Source organism: Lissotriton helveticus, chromosome 2_1 (genome assembly GCF_964261635.1).
Source record: "Lissotriton helveticus chromosome 2_1, aLisHel1.1, whole genome shotgun sequence".
NCBI lineage: Eukaryota > Metazoa > Chordata > Amphibia > Caudata > Salamandridae > Lissotriton > Lissotriton helveticus.
In genome coordinates this window covers 186,398,437-186,419,692 of record NC_136059.1, presented here as the reverse complement: position 1 = coordinate 186,419,692, position 21,256 = coordinate 186,398,437, and positions in this window count along the sequence as shown.

The following is a 21,256-nucleotide window of genomic DNA, read 5'->3' as shown; positions in this document are numbered from 1 at the left end:
CACGGATTTCATAGACTTTGCTGAGTCTTTTACTGAGGATTTGCTGAATTCTGTTGAAAATCATTCTGAAGCATCCTCACCAACAGTCCAGAGAAGTAATCCACGACACAGAGTACGTCAACTACCAGAGTCAGACAGCGATGTACCACAAAATGATACTGTTCAAGTCCAAGTTACTCCACGAAACCCTGCTCCTCCGCAAAGACAGCTTGGCAGACGTCATAGATTGCAGCAATTTTTTAGGCGCAGAACATGTCATGGCCAGCGCAGATCAAATAATGATGATGACACCAGTGCCAGTGTGGTGGAATTGAAGCTTTTAAAAATTCAGCGTCTGCAAGGAAAAGACAGTAGGATCATTAAAAACAAAATAAGTAACATGAGTGATGATTTCAGTGCCATCAGTAGCAGTTTAACACAAATGTCTTCAGTCATGGAAAATGCCCATGTGGTGTCTTTTCAAAAACTGGACCGAATAGCAGCTTCCATTGATTCCATGTGTGCAACTATGAAGGCACAATATTTATTTCAGTCTTAAAGGTCAAGACTGTCAAACATCTCTATGCAAGCATGTAGTAGGGCAATGACTAGAATGTGCATGAGCACAGCACAGCTTGTCAAGAATGCAGTTGCCATGCAGAAGGGCCTGACAAAGTGCTGTGATGATGTTTCCAGGGGAATGTCCTCACTCATGACTTTATCAAATAACATGCAAGTTGTGAGAAATAGTGAGATGCCTGTGGAAGAGGAGGTCAGTTATGGTGGGGCAGATATAGCAGAGCAAGGGAGTAGTGGTCAAGTAGTGGAACGCCGCAGCAATAGGTAAAGTTCCAAAGGAAGCAGCATGACCAAGGGCACTGACAATGTCACAAGTAAAGCCTTAGGGGTGAGAGGTAGAAGGAAATAGCATGATACATTTGTCATCATAAGATTTATGCTTTGCAATGGTTTATTTCAACACAATACATGTAAATTTACTTTATCAAAGAGCCATTATGATATCTACATTTTTGTTTAAATTAGGGCTGGAGCCTTGCTTGCCTCCTTTCTGTCTGGCAGAACCCAGGCCGTAACACTGGGACCTTTTAAATCGGCCGATTTGGCCTTACCTTGTGGGGTTCCTCAAGGCTCATCCCTAAGTCCGACACTTTTTAACTTCTATGTGTCGGACTTAGCTAAGGTTATTAAGATCTACCGGATGAACCTTACTACATATGCCGATGATACCCAGCTGGTGCTAGCCATCAATAATGACGGAGAAAAGGTGGCGGCTCGGTTTCAAGAGGGCATGCTGGCAATTAAGGAGTGGATGGCCTGTAATTGTTTAAGGCTTAACTCCGAGAAGACCGAGGAGATTATTTTCGGTAAACTGTCACCTATGTGGTCATCAATTTGGTGGCCCCCATTACTCGGAGTTTTACCAAGCCTCGTTCAGAAGGTCAGGAATTTGGGGGTCATCTTTGATGAAAAACTGAATTTTGTTAATCATGCCAATCAGACAGCTTCCTTAGCATTCTACAAACTTAAACTTTTAAGAAAAATGATTCCATTTCTTCCAGAAAGTTCAAGGAAAACTGTGGTGAGTTCACTGATACTGTCATCCCTTGATTACTGTAATGGTTTATTTGCAAATGCTCAATCTCGGGTGGTCGCCAAACTACAACTGGTCCAGAATGCGGCAGCAAGACTGCTATCTGGGACCCCCAAATTTAAACCAATCAAGCAAGTAATCAGGAATTATCATTGGTTGACGGTCAAAAACCGGATTAGATTCAAAACCTGTGTCTTACCTTTAAAGCTCTTCATCATCTAGGGCCGGAGTTTCTTAAACAGAAGCTCACTCTCTATCGCCCTACCCGACAATTAAGATCCATAAATTTATACCAACTAGCGGTGCCACGGACCAGGACTGTCACTTGGGGTGATAGATGTTTCATCAACACTGCAGCCAGACTCTGGAATACTCTTCCATTGGTGATTAGATCTACACCTACACTGTTTCAATTTAGGAAACTGTTAAAAAACCTGGCAGTTTGACCAGTAGTTCATCTCCTCATCTCATCACCTTTAAAGTTTGATACTGTTATTACTGAGGCATTAAGTTGAGTTATAGGGCCAAGACGCCCACGGGCATACGTCGCGCTTTACAAATCTTAAAAATAAATAAATAAATTCATTGCACATTTACCTTAATAAACAGAACATGTCACCAAAATAAAAGCATTGTAAGTGTCATACCTGTATTAAAAGTAATGTTGTGTGATCTCTGCCCTCCTTCTCCTACCCTCTGCAGCGTCTGGCCCATGTATTCTGGCTTGGGGTTGTTGGGGTTGGTTGTCATTGTTTTGCAAGACATCCTCAAAATCCAATTCAAGTCCTCTCTTAGTTGCTACGTTGTGCAGCATGGCACATGTTGCAATTATCTTACAGCAAACTTCAGGGCGATATTGTAAGGCACCTCCTGTTTTATGTAGTATGCGAAATCTAGATTTCATAACTCCAAAAGTTCTTTCAATGACATTGCGAGTTGAAATATGGGCATGGTTGTACTGTTGCTCTTTGCGAGTAGTAGGAGTCAGATAAGGTGTGAGTATGAATGATCTGACACCATAAGCACTATCACCTACAGTACATAAAAAGGTGGAATAAAAATCTATTAGTGTTAATGGTAAGTATTTTTTGACTACTTAAATTTATTTCCATAAAAAACAACTTACCAAGCAAATAACCGTCACCAAATTCTCCAGCCAGCAGTCTACCATGAATAGCACTATGTCTAAAAATGTAGGAATCATGGGCACTTCCAGGGAAGCTAGCAACTAGATCAGTGATAATAGTTTTGGAGTTACATATAGCTTGAATGTTGAGAGAATGGTAACATTTCCTATTGCGGAAAATGTACTCATTGTCAGAAGGAGGACAAATAGGAATATGTGTGCCATCTATGCAGCCTATGACATGTGGGAAATGTGCCAAGTTGTTGAAGTCTAACTTGGTTTGAAGCAATTCCTGCGCAGTTGTAGGGAAAGTAATGTAATGCCTCATCCTTTGCAACATAGCATCTAGAAAATTATTAAAAAACCTAGACAGTGAACTCTGGGAGACCCCACCAGCAATGGCTATGACACCCTGGAAAGACCCCGAGGCAAGAAGGTGGAGCGAACAAAGTACCTGAACATGAGTAGGAATGGCTTGGGTCCTACGTGTCTGCTTCTGCAAAATTGGGACCAAATCTGCAATCAACTCAAAAATAGAATCACCATTGAGCCTATACTTATCATATATCTCTGGCTCAGTCTGCCCTAATAATGTTATGCGCAATCTAAAAATTCTTTCACTAATCATCCTTCTCCTCCTAGCAGTAGCTCTCAACCTCATCCTACGTGCAACTACAATGACTGCAGCCATAGTGAATGTATGTAAGATGCATTGGTGTTCCCCTTATATGCCTTTCAAATCACTTTCACCTGATTCACTGTTAGGAAAAAAAAATACCACCACCTCAGACCTCTTCTAAAAATAAGAATCGCAATTTGCGATTTCTAATAAAATCGCAAATTGCGATTTGTCATGCATGCACTTTTTTCTACTGAATATGCGATTCCTTAATTTTTGCGAATAATTTTAGAAATCGCAAAAAATATTGCGATTCCTAAATTTGCGATTTGGACTTTAACTTTAATGCATCCCAAAATTCAATTTTGCATTCGCAAACGGCCAATTTCTGCGATTCGCACCGTTTGCGAATGCAAAAACGAATGATGCATGTGCCCGAGTATACTTTACTATTCCAACACCTTCCCTCCTGTTGCATAGGCTGGAGTTGGAATTGTAAATTATACATTCCTAATGCTACGGCGCCATCTACTGCAAGTTGATTTAATGACTTGAGTAGTAATGGCATTGCGTTGTAACAACGTGGTCGTTGTAACAACAGCATTGTGAAGGCACGCTATGTAATGACTTGCGTAGTAACGAGTCATATTCTGCTGTAATTGTCTTAGAAATATCCATGTTTTCAGCTGTCTTCTGAAGTGTATATCCTCCTGGATGCTTTGTATGCTGGCTGATGTAGTGTCTTGCCAGTCAGATACGGTGGGACCCTTTTAGTTTCTGACGGACCCTGTTGAACAGTAACGTAAGTGTTTGGGTGTGGTTGATAAAATTCATGATGTAGACAAACAGTTACAAGCTGAGGAATAATGATGTGTAATAACAAGCTCCATGTATGGCGTAATAATTTATATTCTCAGAGGCTGGGAAGGACAATACAACTAGCGACGATCTAGGGGAGACATAACCCGAAGAACTGACAGTGCTCTCTCAGAGAGTTTGTCGTGGTCCATCAAACTTCTTGTGTGTGCCACATGCACCTCAGTCAAAGTGAAGATTGATGGGTGGCGTATGTGGAGTCAAAGTGCCACTCCAGTCATTGGAAAGCTTTCGTTTGGAAGAAGATGAAGGCCTTACGGAGGAATTTGTGAATTATCGCCCAGGAACCTGTTGGTGACGCCGTCATAAAAGTACTGCGCCAAAACGCAGCACAGAGCCATATGGAACGATAACATTAAAGACTGCCATAGCTGGTGCAAGGAAGTGTTAGAAAAGAAATCGCCAGATATAGAGAAATGCTACAGGTAGGGTAAACCAGGTACAATGTAGAAAATTGAAAATGGTGATGAAAACATGCAAGAGACAAAACAAGTACTTACGGTAAAAAACGAAGAATGCGCTGCACACCCGGTGAGTGGGCCAGATGACCAGAGTTCAAGTACTGAGCCAGTAGGTCAAGTAGGTACAGAATTATGTGCTCATCAAGTGCTGTCCGAACAGCAAATGCTCTCAACGACAAAAAGTTCCACAACTGACAAAAAAAAGAAAAAAAAACTTTATTGTTTAGTTAATTAAAACCATAACCAATTTCCTTTGCACAGTGTTTAAATATACAATCGATTAAAATAATATTCAAGATTTGCATCAAGATAAAATCCAATACTTAGAAATAAAGTTAAAACCGACAAAAAGAATATAAATATCATAACACAATACGGATTAAAATATTAGTTTGCTTTCAGATGTTTATCAAAAGCGAGCAGACACCTTACAATCTTGCAGTTAATTTGTGAGTCCATAGAGTCCAAGCAACCAATGATCGCTGACCTACAGGTGCGCAATCCCTTAATCAGAAAATAATTTTTTTAAAGGAGCGATCGCTCCTGTTTCAACTTTGTACAATGACAGATAATATGAATTAAGTCCTCTTTGTTGTAACCACAAAGCCGACAGGCAACGGTCCCCGAATGTTTCCAGGCTGGTGCGTCGGCCATCGTTGGATATTTTCCGAATCTTAGAGCCATCAACCTTTTTTTGATGAAAACTGAGTATGTAGAATCCAGATAAAGCACCGGAATAAGTAATTTATAGCTGTTAATCACAACCCAAGAGTGGGAGCGATGGGAGAAGATTTCCTTGTCAATAAGCACTTAATGAAATTTAGCAGCTTTGTTTAGTGCCTGTTTAAATAAATTAAATGGCAAATTTTTGTCCCATAGCTGGGTGGTGCATGTTAATTCCAGTGCACTGGTCAGGAATTTATTTGCCTCAGATCTGATTCGTGTTTCAAGTTCTTGCCACAAAAATGTATTTAGATTATTGTCAGAGGCGTTCATTTTAATCCGGTACCATGTTTTGATGCACGTATATAATCTTCCCACTGACTCATTCATAAGACCAAATTCTAGGCGCATTTGCGCTGGTGAAGCCGTGCGGGAAAGTTGAAGGACTTTCTTATAGATTTTGATAATCAAGTTATTTTAACAGGGCACAATCCTTGCCGTGCATTACTGCACTTGCGTATGCTAACGTAGGAAGAGCTTTGCTAGCAATTACTGTTAGTAAAGGTTTTAATGAGGGGCCCTCTAGTTTTTTGAACAGGGAGCTAAATGCAAAAATCAGGGCACCAGCTCGTTGTGTAAGATAGTGTTTCTGGGGTTTTAAAGTTAGTTTATCATCAATAAAAAATCCCAGGTATTTATAACTTGAGACCCTTTCAAGCCTTTTACCTTCAATACCAATATTGTAATCTTTTGAGCGCCGGTTGGAAATTAACATTGTTTTGGTCTTGGAAAAGTTCAGAGTCAGCTTATTCGCGGATAAGAAAAGTGAAAGTTCGGTTAGTAGCCTGATCATACCGACTTTTGTTAGGCTCATAAGTACAATATCATCCACGTATGAGAGATGTGAGAGTTGCATGGTGCCTAGTCTCGGTGGGTGAGCATTGCAGGTGTTTAGTTTAAACAACTGGTTATAACGCCGCCGTTTTCCTGAAACCACCGCATTTATTCGGTACTGTCAAAAAGATGAATATTGGTGTAAAATGGACTGTCTGGGTTGAACATTTTGATGATTTCATTGGTACACTGGAAGAAGCTGATACCAAAAAGATCACCAAGTATCTCAAGAATCTATCTGGTGAAGGAATAAAGAAGTAATAAAGAAAATACCACATGCTGACAATTCAAAGAGGCGCTAAATATCAAGTTCAATCCAATGCCAAATGCTGATTACGAAAGGTACATTTTCAACCAAGAAAGGCAGAAAGCTGGTGATACCATCAACAAATTTGACGAAAGACTTGATACACTCATCAAACATTGCAAGTTAAATTAATTCAAGGATGAAGAAGCCATTTGTCTCAGAGTCATAGATTGTTGCCTTTCCTATTTGAACAGACAACCAACGGTGAGAAAAACGATCAGTGTGGAGCGAGCACTTATGGCTGCAAGAGCCGAAGAACCTGCAAACTGACAAGCTGCTGACCTGGAGGCTCACTAAGACTGTGGCAGCATTGAACATGTAAAGTAAGTGGAGACACAAGGTCGAGAGCCACAAAGTGATGTCTCCAAAAAAAAAAAAGAAACAGAGCTTCAGATGCAGATTTTCATTTACACATGTAGATAAATGTTCCCCCATTGTACAAATATGCCATAGTTATGGGAAAGTAGTGTATAACCACAGAGGCAACCCAACACCCTGAACAAGAGGTAGAGAATACTTGTTCCAAACAGTAGTTCAGGAGAAAGAATACATATTTCAACACATTGACAGAAAGAATTCAATTCAAACCGGAATTGTGTTATTTTGCAAAAGAAAGAAGGAAAAAGGACACAGAAAAAATGAAGGAAAAGGGGAGGGGGGAAAAAGGGGAGATAAGTGAAAAAAGTGAAAGAAACCAAGGAACGAATAATATTTTTCAAATGACACAGAATGAAAAATTACAAATCCAAAAATAAATTAGAAAAATATCAAAAAACTTTTTTATTATTTGTTATTGGTCAAGATAATACGCTCATGAGTGAAATGTTGGTTATTAAAAATACAGTACATCAAGATAAAAACCAAACATGTGGCGAACACAATTTCAGTTAAAAAATAGTAGGGTATCAATATATACATCAAATTATGAACCCTCTATCATTTTGGTGCCACCAATAAGTCGACGGGGTTTCAACCGCAGTGAAAACTTGCGGTCATCATCAGGACAGGAAGAATGTAGGAGCGTGAGTAGGTCTGTAAACATAAATACATAGTATTACTTATTGAACTTCCTTGGAGATGTGAGCGGAAAAAAGAAACGGAAAGGGGAAAAGAAAAGAAAAAAGAAGAGACAAAAGAGTAGAGCTTTTTTATGACAAGTAAGACCCGTGTATGAGTTAAATAAAAACTGGAAAACTGTCAACCCGCCTCCCACGATACCCATATCACATTCAGGGAAAACTACATGCGGGGTTCATTAAAGAAAAAAGACATCCCCGACTGAAATATATCATACCATACAGCAACACAATCATAGTGCTGACGGAAAGGGAAGGGGAGTGAGCCTGCTCTCTTACCTCGATTTGATATCGTGTCCCATGGAAAGTTAGGAATCTGCGAGGCCGAGCTTGCGGCACGCCGAATTTAAACAGCACGCTAATAGAGATGGAAAAGGGGCAACTGGTGTGAGCCCCGCACTGGCCACCGAAGTAGTGAAAATGAAAAGCGGACTGCGGGGTGTGACGGTCGGCCACTATTGTGGTGTAATTTAAAAATAACGAGTGGACGTAGAATTTAAAGACTACACATAACTGGTGTCAACGGTCAGTGTGCGGCCCTCTCAGGAAATTAGGAGGCCCTGAAACTGTTAGGCGCCAAACCGAATAAACTACCGGGCGCCGCCATCTTGAATTGGTAGTTTAAATCACACCTTAATCGTGATCTAGAAATCGAAAGGTAATCCAAGATTGGTGCATAGAAAAAGTAACACACACTTATCACCCAAGGAGATCCAATATAGCAATTGCACAGAAAGGTACTCATAACATTTCCAAACTATACCTATTTACAAACGACTATATAATCAGAGATTAACAAACATATTTCATCAGTTAGGTTTGAGCTCGCCAGTCAGAATAATTACAACTAGACACAAGGAAACATCAATCTGAGGAAAGATACATTTACATACATTTCAAAAGATATATAGCAACAATAATACAGTTACAGATAAACCAACACGATTTTGAAAACAGATTCATTTATGATTTAACGGTCAATGCCCATTTTGATTGTATCCGCCATTGGCGTAGATACATAGATGACATTTTTTTCATTTGGACTGGTACTGAATATGATTTATCTGTATTTTTGGACTGGTTAAATCTGTGTTCTCCTGATTTGAAATTTACATCTAACAGTAGTAACTCACAGGTTGATTTTCTTGATCTGACCATTATTCCACATGACGGTAAATTGACGACCAAATTATTTACCAAACCCACTGCTCGCAATACTTTGTTGCAATATACCAGCAATCATCCCAGGGGACTGAGAGACGGATTGCCCTTTGGGCAATTTTTGCGTATCCGCCGTAATTGTTTTTTTTAAAATGATTACTTCCAAGAAGCTGAGATTCCCTGCAAAAAGTTAAGACAACGAGGTTACCCGCGCAAATTGGTCAAGCGCTCGATGAAGAGAGCGTGGTATAACCATCGCGAGTTCCTTTTAATACCAAAACCTAAAAAGCAGAATAACCGTATTCCATGTGTAACTACCTTTGGTACACAAAGTAACAAACTGGCAACGATTGTTAAAAAACATTGGCCACTTGTGGTAGCCACAGGCATCACACAAGAATTACCTCTGTTCTCGTATAAAAGGGGCAAAAATCTACGAGATCTCCTCATTCGAGCAGCCCTTCCCAGACTTGAAACCCCCAGTTTGACATCTATGTGGGGTTTGAATAAGTTGCTTGGACATTACAAATGTGGTGGGTGCCAAATGTGCGACTCTAGTCTGAACACAAAACAATTTGTCCACGGTACACTGACGATTAACCTAAAGGATTACTCAAATTGCAACACCGAAAATGTGGTGTATGCGATCTGGTGTCCTTGTGACTTAATTTACATCGGGCAAACGACACAGAAAATCAAGGCGCGTTTAACCCAACATAAGAGCCGCATTAGGTGTCAGACTAAAAATGCTTCATTGGTCTCACACTATTTGGAGCATAAACATGCTCCCTCTGACCTACGCTGGCAGGTCATCGAGGTTGTACATGTTCCAGATAGAGGTGGCAGTATCACAGGCATTCTCAATAAAGCTGAATGCCGTTGGATGTTACGCTGTGACAGCATAAACCATGGTCTGAATTCCATGGAGGAATGCCACTCTTTGACCTACGGATGACTTCCTTTATAGGGAACACACAAAATGGTCTGGGTAGGATAATATAGAATAACCATGATGAGACTATGGGGTCGATTAGGATGGCGGACGGACCTGCGTCTGTCCGCCACCCCAGAGTAGGAGGGACCGTCCGCAGGGGCAGCGGCGGTCCCTCCTGTGCAATTAGGATGTGACCGCCACCCTGGCGGTCACATCCTGTATTTTGCACCCGCCGCAAGGTTAAAAATGAAAGCAGTGCATTTGCATGCACAAAGCGGCAGGCACCTCGAGGTGCCTGCCGCTTCATGCACGCAAATGCAGGGGGGTACCATAGGTACCCCCCATGTGCACCCCCCACCCCCCCTTCACCCCTGGGGGCCCGCAACGGGCCCCCAAACAAAAGTCCGTATGCCTTTTCACGGCGGAAATGCCGCCGTGGAAAGGTATAGAAATGCTGACATCCTAATATGCCTGGCGGTGTCTGATAGACACCGCCAGACATGTTAGAGCTTTTCCGCTGCGGTCGGAAAGCCACCGCGGCGGAAAAGCTGCGGACGGTCTTCCTGACCCCCCAGCCATCCTAATCTGGCGGGGGGTCTGTGAAGGCTCCGCAGCGGTTTTTCCGCATCCTCCGGGCCGGCGGACTCTTCCGCCGGCCCGGAGGATGCGGAAAAACCGCTATCCTAATGAGGGCCTTTATGTGTAAATGTCTATGAAGATCTATGTCAATCAAGATACGATCCAATTGTACACAATTTGGTAGATATCCTCATGCATGACGATGTGATAATATATGTGTTCTCTGTAATCAAATTATTATGAAAGGACTATTTGGTCTATAACAAATCACTGTCTAATGAAGCACGAACTGATAGTGTTGGTTTATCTGTAACTGTATTATTGTTGCTATATATCTTTTGAAATGTATGTAAATGTATCTTTCCTCAGATTGATGTTTCCTTGTGTCTAGTTGTAATTATTCTGACTGGCGAGCTCAAACCTAACTGATGAAATATGTTTGTTAATCTCTGATTATATAGTTGTTTGTAAATAGGTATAGTTTGGAAATGTTATGAGTACCTTTCTGTGCAATTGCTATATTGGATCTCCTTGGGTGATAAGTGTGTGTTACTTTTTCTATGCACCAATCTTGGATTACCTTTCGATTTCTAGATCACGATTAAGGTGTGATTTAAACTACCAACCCAAGATGGCGGCGCCCGGTAGTTTATTCGGTTTGGCGCCTAACAGTTTCAGGGCCTCCTAATTTACTGAGAGGGCCGCACACTGACCGTTGACACCAGTTATGTGTAGTCTTTAAATTCTACGTCCACTCGTTATTTTTAAATTACACCACAATAGTGGACGACCGCCACACCCTGCAGTCCGCTTTTCATTTTCACTACTTCGGTGGCCAGTGCGGGGCTCACACCAGTTGCCTCTTTTCCATCTCTATTAGCGTGCTGTTTAAATTCGGCGTGCCGCAAGCTCGGCCTCGCAGATTCCTAACTTTCCACGGGACACGATATCAAATCGAGGTAAGAGAGCAGGCTCACTCCCCTTCCCTTTCTGTCAGCACTATGATTGTGTTGCTGTATGGTATGATATATTTCAGTCGGGGGATGTCTTTTTACTTTAATGACCCCCCGCGTGTAGTTTTCCGTGAATGTGATATGGGTATCGTGGGAGGCGGGTTGACAGTTTTCCAGTTTTTATTTAACTCTTTCACGAGACGTATTTTGTATTATGTCGTATCAATATGACAACCTTGTTTAATTCCGCATGTAGCTTTCCCAGAATGTGATATTGGTATCTGGGTAGGAGGATCGATAGTTTTTTACTTCTCAAATCCTAAATTCTTCTACGATGCACATTTGTCATCATGTCGTATTAATATTACAACCATGTCGTATTAATAGTACAACCCTGTTTCATTTTGTCCCTTGGTTGCCAACTTTAGCCGTGTGGTCTTTGTTACGCCCTTTTTTGCTTTAAACAACCGGCTATTAATGTTTCTTCAATGACATAGCTTTACGCTAGTCAGATGAGGAGCTTCATATGATTTTGTACACGTGATCCTTTTACAGCCATTTACGTGACTTTCTCATTTTTGCTTTAGATTTGTTGCAGACGAATATAATACGTCTATATGCCAAGGTTGGCTGTCCCGCATTTTTCAGTTCCCCAACGCCTGACTTTTACTAGCAGGACCAATTAAGGTTACACATTTGTTACACAAAGTAAGTCTCTAGCTCCAGCTAAGCCTCCGTCTGTAGCACATGCAAGGACTCATTTGGTCTTAACGCTACCTCCTTTTCTCCTAGAGTGATTAATTCTCTTTCCAAAAAACGGATGAAATTACCAACATCGGATGTGGCCATCTGACCGCACACCTAGGCAATTTTATTAGGTGAAGCAATAAGTTTTGCTGCTTCATTCTCTTTTTTTCACGATGGTGATGGTTTGCATGAAGTTACAGTCTTATCACGTACTATGGTTTCTTCCGTCAGATTGTTACAGCCTTTATTTCAAGGTCATACACGGGTCTTACTTGTCATAAATAAGCTCTACTCTTTCGTCTCTTCTTTTTTCTTTTCCCCTTTCCGTTTCTTTGTTCCGCTCATATATCAAAGGAAGTTCAATAAGTAATACTATGTATTTATGTTTACAGACTTACTCACGCTCCTACATTCTTCCTGTCCTGATGATGACCGCAAGTTTTCACTGCGGTTGAAACGCCGTCGACATATTGGTGGCACCAAAATGATAGAGGGTTCATAATTTGATGTATATATTGATACCCTACTATTTTTTAACTGAAATTGTGTTCACCACATGTTTGGTTTTTATCTTGATGTACTGTATTTTTAATAACAAACATTTCACTCATGAGCGTATTATCTTGACCAATAACAAATAATAAAAAAGTTTTTTGATATTTTTCTAATTTATTTTTGGATTTGTAATTTTTCATTCTGTGTCATTTGAAAAATATTATTCGTTCCTTGGTTTCTTTCACTTTTTTTCACTTATCTCCCCTTTTTTCCCCCTCCCCTTTTCCTTCATTTTTTCTGTGTCCTTTTTCCTTCTTTCTTTTGCAAAATAACACAATTCCGGTTTGAATTGAATTCTTTCTGTCAATGTGTTGAAATATGTATTCTTTCTCCTGAACTACTGTTTGGAACAATTATAGTTATGGGAAAGGCAGACATTTTGTGATGGTTTACAAAGCGAAGGAAAAACTAAGGGGGTCATTAGGATGGCGGGCGGACTTAGTCCGCCCGCCATTCTATCGGGTATTGGGACCACCCGCATAAGGGCGGGGGTCCCATGGGGGATTTAGGATGTGTCCGCAACTGTGGTGGGCACATCCTGCATTGTTAGCATTGTGGTGGGCAGTGCTCTCAGCACCGCCCGCCACAATGCTAAAAAATGCACGAATGCATTTGAATTAACAAAGCGGCAGGCACCGCACACGGGGGGGTACCTGTGCACCCCCCACCTCTCCTTCACTCTGGGGGCCCGCAGGGGGCCCCCATTTTGAAGACAGCATGCCTTTCCGAAAGGCATCTAATTAAGCCCATGGTAATATGGCTGGCGGTGTCTAATAGACACTGCCACCATATTAAACCTTTTCCGCCCCGGCCGCAAGGCGACCGAACCAGAAAAGCAGCGGACGGTCTTTCGGTCCGCCACGTTCCCCCCCGCCATACTTATATGGCGGGGGGTCATTTAGGTGAGGATGGCGGGCGAATTGCCCCCGCCAGGCCGGCAGTGGCTTCCGCCAGCCTGGTGGGGGCAATCCGCCCACCATCCTAATGGGCCCCTAAGTGTGTCACGTCAAGAAAACAAAATGGACGAGAGACATTCTACTCAGTTCTAGTCAGTTGAAGCAAATGGAAACTGAAAAAAGTTGATTCTCACCTAAATATTTGTCTAGTAGTTCTTCAACGTCATTGCCAAGCAACTGTGAAGAAGATGAATGTGTGATATCAATGTCAACTACCGAGAAATGTGCATATGCCGGAATGGCTGCATGCAAGGAAGACTTCAAGTTGAATAAAGATCAACACTTTATGAAATTCATTTAGACACTGCCCTAAAGTCACACTAAAGGTGAATGGACATGGAGAAGTACAACAAACTGTCTCCAGTGCCCCATTTCACACCGTTGAAAACTAAAGTGTATACATGTGCTGCATTGACACCATTAATAAGTCAAGGTACATTTGTAGCAACCATGAAGCACAAACAGACAAAAGTACAAGCACCAATTTATGTACTACAAGGTACTTTGTCAAGTGCCTGTTTACTCAGTTTCAGTACTGCTGCTTAAATAGGACTGACATATGTAAATTAGTACATATTTGCTCATCATGAAATAGTGAGTCAGTTTCCATCGTTGTTTCATGGATTGGGAAAACTTAAGACAATGAAAGTACAAATGCATATTAATGAGGACATTAATGAGGGCTGCACATTAATTGAGGACATCAATGTGTACATTAAATTGAGGACATCATCGACTTGCATTTCATTTGCAGGAAGCTGTTGAAAAAGGACTTAAGACATTACTGAAGCATGATATCATTGAGTGATCTACTGCTCCGACACCAAGCGTTTTGCCCATTGTGGTAGTGCCTAAAAAGGATATTCAAAGAGTTGTACGCATCTGTGTTGATATGTTTCAAATTAACAAGGCAATTGAAAGAGAACTACATCCAGGCCCACACATTGCAGATATGATCACACAGTTCAATGATGCCAAATAATTCTCTCGCCTTTATATGAATAAAGGATATCATCAATTGGAACTGGAACAAAATTGCAGGCACAGTGCCACCTTTTCTAACCATATTGTTTTTTTCAGATGTAAAACATTATGTTTGGGGTGTCATCATCTGGAATACTGTTTCAAGATGTCATTCACCGCTTAAGACTGCCTGTCACACATGCTTCTAATTACTGTGGAGATATATTGGTCTTTGGGGCGCACAAAAAGAATATGACAACATTCTGACTCAAGTGTACTGTTTACTTGAAGATGCAGGTCTCACTTTGAGTGCATAGAAGTGTGAGTTCCAGAAAACAAATTCGAATTCTTTGGCCATATTTTCTCTGATGGTGAAATCACTCTAGAGTACAGGTTTTGTCAGATGTTACCATGTTACGCTCTTTTCTTGCCATGGCCAGCTACTGTTCAAGGTACATCCAAGATGATGTCACAGTAAGTGCCCAATTAAGAGACCAAACATAACAAAATGCTTAATTTTAATGGTCACATGAATGTGAACAATGCTTCAACAAAATCAAACATGCAATTGAGAACGCCACTGAAATGACCTACATTGATCCAAAGCTACATACTGAAGTTGTTGTTGATGCAAAACCGTAGGGTTGGGCGCGATTCTTGCCCAACACAATGGATATCCAAAATGCTTGAAGGCATATTGTGGCTTATGCTAGCAAAAATTTGTCACAAACTGAACATGCCTATTTACAACCAGAAGAAGAAAACCTACCTGTGGTGTGGGCTTGTGAACATTTTCAAGTGTTTCTATGTGGAAAGCATTTCAATCTTATCACAGATCATCAAACATTGCTCACCATCTTTGGCAATCCCAAATCTAGGCTTCCCTCTCGCATGAATTGGTGGGGGTTGCAACTGCTGGAATATGACTACACTATTGTGCACCAACCAGGGAAAGATCAAAATCCTCCTGCTGACTACTTTTCACGAGTGCCAGTACAATGCCATAATACCACTTCCAAAACGGCTGAAGCCTACATTATCTTCATTGTAAAGTCCAGTATGCCTGCCGGTATATCAGTGGAACAAATCATTGCTGCCACGAGCACAGACAGTGATATGCTAATACTCACAGACATTACTGCACATGAAGCCTGAAAACGAGAAAAGGCACACTTGACCTCTTACAAGTGACTGCGATTATCAGAAATTAAAAAATGTGAAAGATGAACTTTCCATTACCCAAGAAAGTATCGTCTTATGAGGACGAGAATTGTTATACCAGAGAGTTTGAACCAGCAAGTCATTGAAGTGGCCCTTCTTGCTGTAGGCAGCGAGTGGAGTGGTTGCAAGACTGGAATCATGCATTCTCTTGGGTGAAGGCAGCGAAGAAGTCTTGCAGCAACATTTTGAATGAGTTGTATTTTTTCAAATGATGAATGCGGGTGTACCAAGGTATAGGCTGTTGGCATGGTCAAGCTTGGAGATTATGAGTGTGAGGATGGCTTGCAGTTTCTATTGATATCCACTGTATGGGAGGATGCAACTATTTTCATTGTAAATAAGGCACTCTATTTTACATTGTTAACATATGGTATCGAATATAGGTCTAAACCCAAGGTTACCTCTTGTTTTCTGACTGCTCTTGATAATGTTGGAGGGGCTTCATGTTCCTTAGGCCATATGGCAGTGGTATTTAGATTTAGATGATAATTCATTCATATTTTTATGGCTCACAGGCAGGTATCACGTTTTAAGTTGTAGATGCCTTCTAGACCATCCACTTTTAAAAATGATTTGAGTGTCATCTACACAGTTGTAACAGGTAAAGTTGTAGGATTTAATCAGGTTTGGTAAGGGGGTTAGGTAGATGTTGAATAATAGAGAGCATTTGATGGACCCGTGTGGGATGCAACACAGTATTGGGTGTGACGAGCCGATATGAAAGGTGTTACCATTACTAGTTCACTGTCACAGTCGAGAGGCCAAGAATTTAATGGGTATTCTCTGAACTCTTTTCTCACCTTTCATATATGGCATGCCAAACAAAAAGTTGCTGTGTGAAGAAATTTCACACTGTACAGGACATTGAATTATTTTGTTTTAAGCCAGCAACTTTCATGACATTTCCTATTCCTGATATGTAAGGAGTTGTTACCACCTAAATCTACCAGTCATTCAGAAGCAATGTCCAATCAGGAAACTCCAGATTCCAATATGGCATGTGCTTTGATAGGCCTGTAGTGCTAAGGCGGAGTTATCACAAGTCAAGTACGACTTACGTTTGACTGACTTTGCTCCTTTGACCCTTGCCTCCTCAAACAAGAAGAGATAAGAGGGACTGAAGAAGCTGTGCTGAAAGAAGAAGAGGCGGACACCAACTGACTTGACCTCAACCCTACCGGCATGTCCCAACCTCGACCTGTTCCAGCAAAATCCTAGTGTGTCCTGTAGCCAGCAGCGCCCAAGAACCGGGAGGACCTGACCTGCCTTCCCAAACCAGCCTTTGTCTCTTGTGAGCACAGGATTTGCTCAACCACAGACTCTGGTTCCAGCCAAATCCACAAGTCTGCGCCACTCTGCACCTCATGCCATGGCCCAAGTTCGAGTAGCCCAACACCAGGAGGAGGTCTCCACGGTGATCCTGACCTGAGATCTGGTGATCCCTGACCTACCTCAAATCTCCAGCTGATGTCCGCAGACCCTTTCTGGAGGATCCCCCCTGACAGCAACATGAGCCAGTAAGAAGAATCCAATGCCAAAAGACACCTCTGCATCCGACGTCCCTTGGCCTTGGTTGGCCCAACCAACGGTGTCCTGGCATTCCAAGATATCCCAACTTACCTCTCCAACTAGTGGTCGCCTCCAGAAGATCTTTGTTTCCGAGCCTACAGTGTTTGTTGCAATCGGCGAATCCCCATTGAAACCTCCATGGCACCCAATGGCAAAACAGCACCCTGCACCCGCCAGCCCCTCTGCTACAGTGAGTGCACATTGTGTGCTACATTGGATCCCCTTTGCCTGAGCCTAAGTCCAGCAGCTTTGCTCCCACAACCGTGTTGTCTGCTTGTGAGCAGCCACCAACCAGAGACCCCCTATCCCCCATTGAATAACATTGCACTCTGCACCCTGCCGCCCTAGTGCAGCTGAGGGTGCTTTGAGAGTGCATCCTTGACCCTGGGGGAACCCTGGTTTTAACCCCAGGGTTGGTACAAAGGGAAGAACCTTGATCCCCAGAAGTCCTGGTGTTATAACTGTAAAGTTGGGACACTTAACTGGAGATGCTACTTGTCCTAACAAGAAGCTTCCTAGTCCCCCTCCAGTTAGCACTGGTGTAGACAATCTCCAGATGGGATCAACAGTGTGCTCAGAGCAAATCAGGGGTCACACTGAAGCAATTCTAGTCACTGAGGGTGAAGTTGAGTTTTCCAGCTGTGCGGCCTCCCAACTTAAAGAGTATTTACAATACCCCTGGGTAAATGGGACTAGGATAACCCTGAGGGATACAGGTGCCAGTGTCACCATGGTGAGAGACACACTGGTTACCCCAGAGCAAAACCTGATTGGAAAATCTTATCCAGTCACTAACACTGACAGTTTTACTACTAACCATTGCATGGCTATGGTTACATTAGACTGGGGGTAGGGTTCCTGGCCTGAAAAAGGTAGTGGTCTCTCCAACACTTCCAGCTGCCTGTCTGCTTGGAAATTACCTGGAGACCTCAGCATGGGCTGAGGTAGAATTGAAAACTTGTGCAGCAATGCTGGGTGTCCCTGAGAATGTGTGTGTCAAAACTAGAGCACAAAGCCAAAACAGGGTGAAAAAGAGGTGTTGGAGCCTAAAAGAGTGGCCCTACCTTCCAAGAGAAGAGGTAAGAAGACTGGGAAATCAGCTTCGGAACAACAAGAGATTCAGGATCACTCTCCTCAGGGAGAGGACTTGGCAGCCCCAGAGGGAACCGAGCCCATGGAGCATGACCGTTACCAGGTTGAGCTCTTAGGCCCACAGGGACCCACTAGGGAACAGCTATGCCTTGGACAGGAGACTTGTCCAACATTTGAAAGCCTGTGGCAGAAAGCTGCTGCACAGGATAAGGGAGATATCAGTGGGACCCACAGAGTCTATTAGGAGGAGGGACTCCTGTATACTGAGGCCAGAGACCCCAACCCTAGTGCCACTAGAAGAGTGGTGGTGCCTCAAATGTACGGATAGTTTTAACTAACTTTGGCTCATTACATCCCCCTAGCTGAGCATCTTGGCCAGATCAAGATTTGGGAAAGGCTAGTTAGCCACTTTTACTGGTCTCATGTGTCCCAGAAAGTAAAGAAGTTAGTAAGTTCCTGTGGTACAAAAGGGGTGGTGATGGACGGAGCATCTGAACCAATCAAACACTCACACCCAGTCAACAGATCTGCGTTTAAACCATCACCGTTCTTTAGCCCACTCTGCCACTCCAGTTCAGACATGGCCATATGCAAATCAGTCTGACCCTGTGCCTCATGGGAACAGTCCAGCCCGAACTGCCAAGCCACGCCTTCCCTGGACCGGACTCAAGCTTCCTAGGACCGGTTTCTGGCATTACAGCCGTCTTCAGCCAGGCTTGCTTGAATCCAGTTAGTGAGTTCCTGTGTCACCTGTCAAGCCAGTGGCAAAACAGGTGGACACCTGAAGATCCCCTAAATTCCACTGCCAGTGGTTGGGGTTCCCTTTGAGAGGGACATAGTGGGTCCACTTGAACCTCCCAAAGCCTCAGGAAACAAACCAGGTATCCTGAAGCAATTTCCCTTAGGACTACTATAGCTCCTGCAGTAGCCAGGGCACTCATTGGTGTCTTCACCAGGGTAGGGTTTCCTAAGGAGATGGTATCAGTCAGATGGTCAAACTTCATGTCTACATACCTCAAACACATGTGGAAGGAGTGTGAAGTGCAGTACAAGTTTACAACACCCTATCACCCACAAACCAATAGTCTTGTTGAAAGGTTCAACAAGACATTGAAGGGCATGATCTTGAGGCTCCCTGAAAAACTCAATAGGAGATGGATGTCTTCTTGCCATGCTTGCTTTTCCCCTTTGAACTTCTGTTTGGCCATCCTGTTAGGGGACCACTCTGTCTTGTTAAAGAGGGTTGGGAGAAGCCTTTCCAAGAACCCAAACAGGCTATTGTGGACTATGTCTAGGACTAGGGTCGAAAATGGCAGAGCACCTGGAAAAAGCTTCCAAAAATCTTGAGGCCAGGCTCAAGCTCCAGAAGCACTGGTATGTCCAAAAAGCTGCACTGGTGGAATTCCAACCAGGGCAAACATTGTGGGTTTTAGAGCCTGTGGCACCATGGGCCATCCAGCACAAATAGAGTGGTCCTTATCCTATCTTAGAAAAGAAAAGTACAGTCACCTACTTGGTGGACCTGGGTAATAGTAGGACCCCCAAAAAGGTGATCCAAGTGAACCGCCTAAAGCTTTTCCATGACAGGCTGACCTAACCATGCTGATAATACTGATGAGGATCAGGAGACAGAGCCTGAACCTCTCCCAGACCTCCTCTCTTACAGCCCCAAACATGGGTCAGTAGATAGGGTTGTCTATTCAGACACCCTCACTGCCCAACAGCAAGCTGACTGTAAGCATGACTTACAGCACTATGCTATGCACTGCTCCTTGACCCCGGGTCAGACAAACTGATGTACCCATAATGCGGACACTGGGGACCGTGTACCTGTCAAAAACAAAATCTATCAACAGTCTGATCAAGTTAAGGAGAGCATCAAAGCTGAGGTCAGCAAGATGCTGGAATTAGGGGTGATTCAACCCTATGGGAGCCACTGGGCAAGCCCAGTGGCCCTAGTCCCTAAGCCTCATCCACAGGGTGGAAAAGAGAAATGAGGTTCTGTGTGGACTATAGAGGTCTCAACTCTATCACTAAGACAGATAACCACCCCATACGAAGAGCTGAAGAGTTGATAAACAAGTTGGGTGCTGCCAAATTTCTTAGTACCTTTGACTTAACTGCAGGGCACTGGCTGATTGGCATGGCCCCAGGAGCCAAAGAGAAAACAACATCCTCCATGCCTGATGGGCATTATCGATTTACTGTTATGCCCTTGGTTTAAAGAATGCCCCTACCACCTTTCAAAGGTTGGTGAACCAAGTCCTTGCTGGATTGGAGTCCTTCAGTGCAGCATATCTTGATGATATTGCTGTCTTCAGCTCCACCTGGGAGGATCACCTGATCCACCTGAGGAAGGTTTTAAAAACCCTGCAAACTGCAGGCCTAACTAACAATGCATCCAAATGCCAGATAGGGCAGGGAACAGTTGTATACTTGGGTCACATTGTGGGTTAAGGCCAAGTGCAAACTTTACAACCCAAGATCCAGGCCTTCCTGGACTGAGAAGCTCCAACAACCCAGACCCAAGTCAGGGCATTCCTTGGCTTGATTCGGTACTACAGGAGGTTTGAGAAAGGGTATGGATCCACTGTAACATCCCTCACAGATCTCACCTCCAAGAAGATGCCCAAAAAGGCAAACTGGACGGTCAGCTGTCAGAAGCCCTTTGACACCCTGAAAAAGGCAATGTGCTCAGCACCAATTCTCAAACCTCCAGATTACACCAAGCAGTTCATAGTGCAGACTGATGCCTCTGAGCTAGTGATAGGAGTGTTCCTATCCCAGACCAATGATGATGGCCAAGACCAGCCTGCTGTTTTTATAAGCAGGAGATTACTTCCCAGGGAGCAGCATTGGAGTACTATTTAGAGGGAGGACTTTGTTGGGATGTATGATGTTACAACGCATACA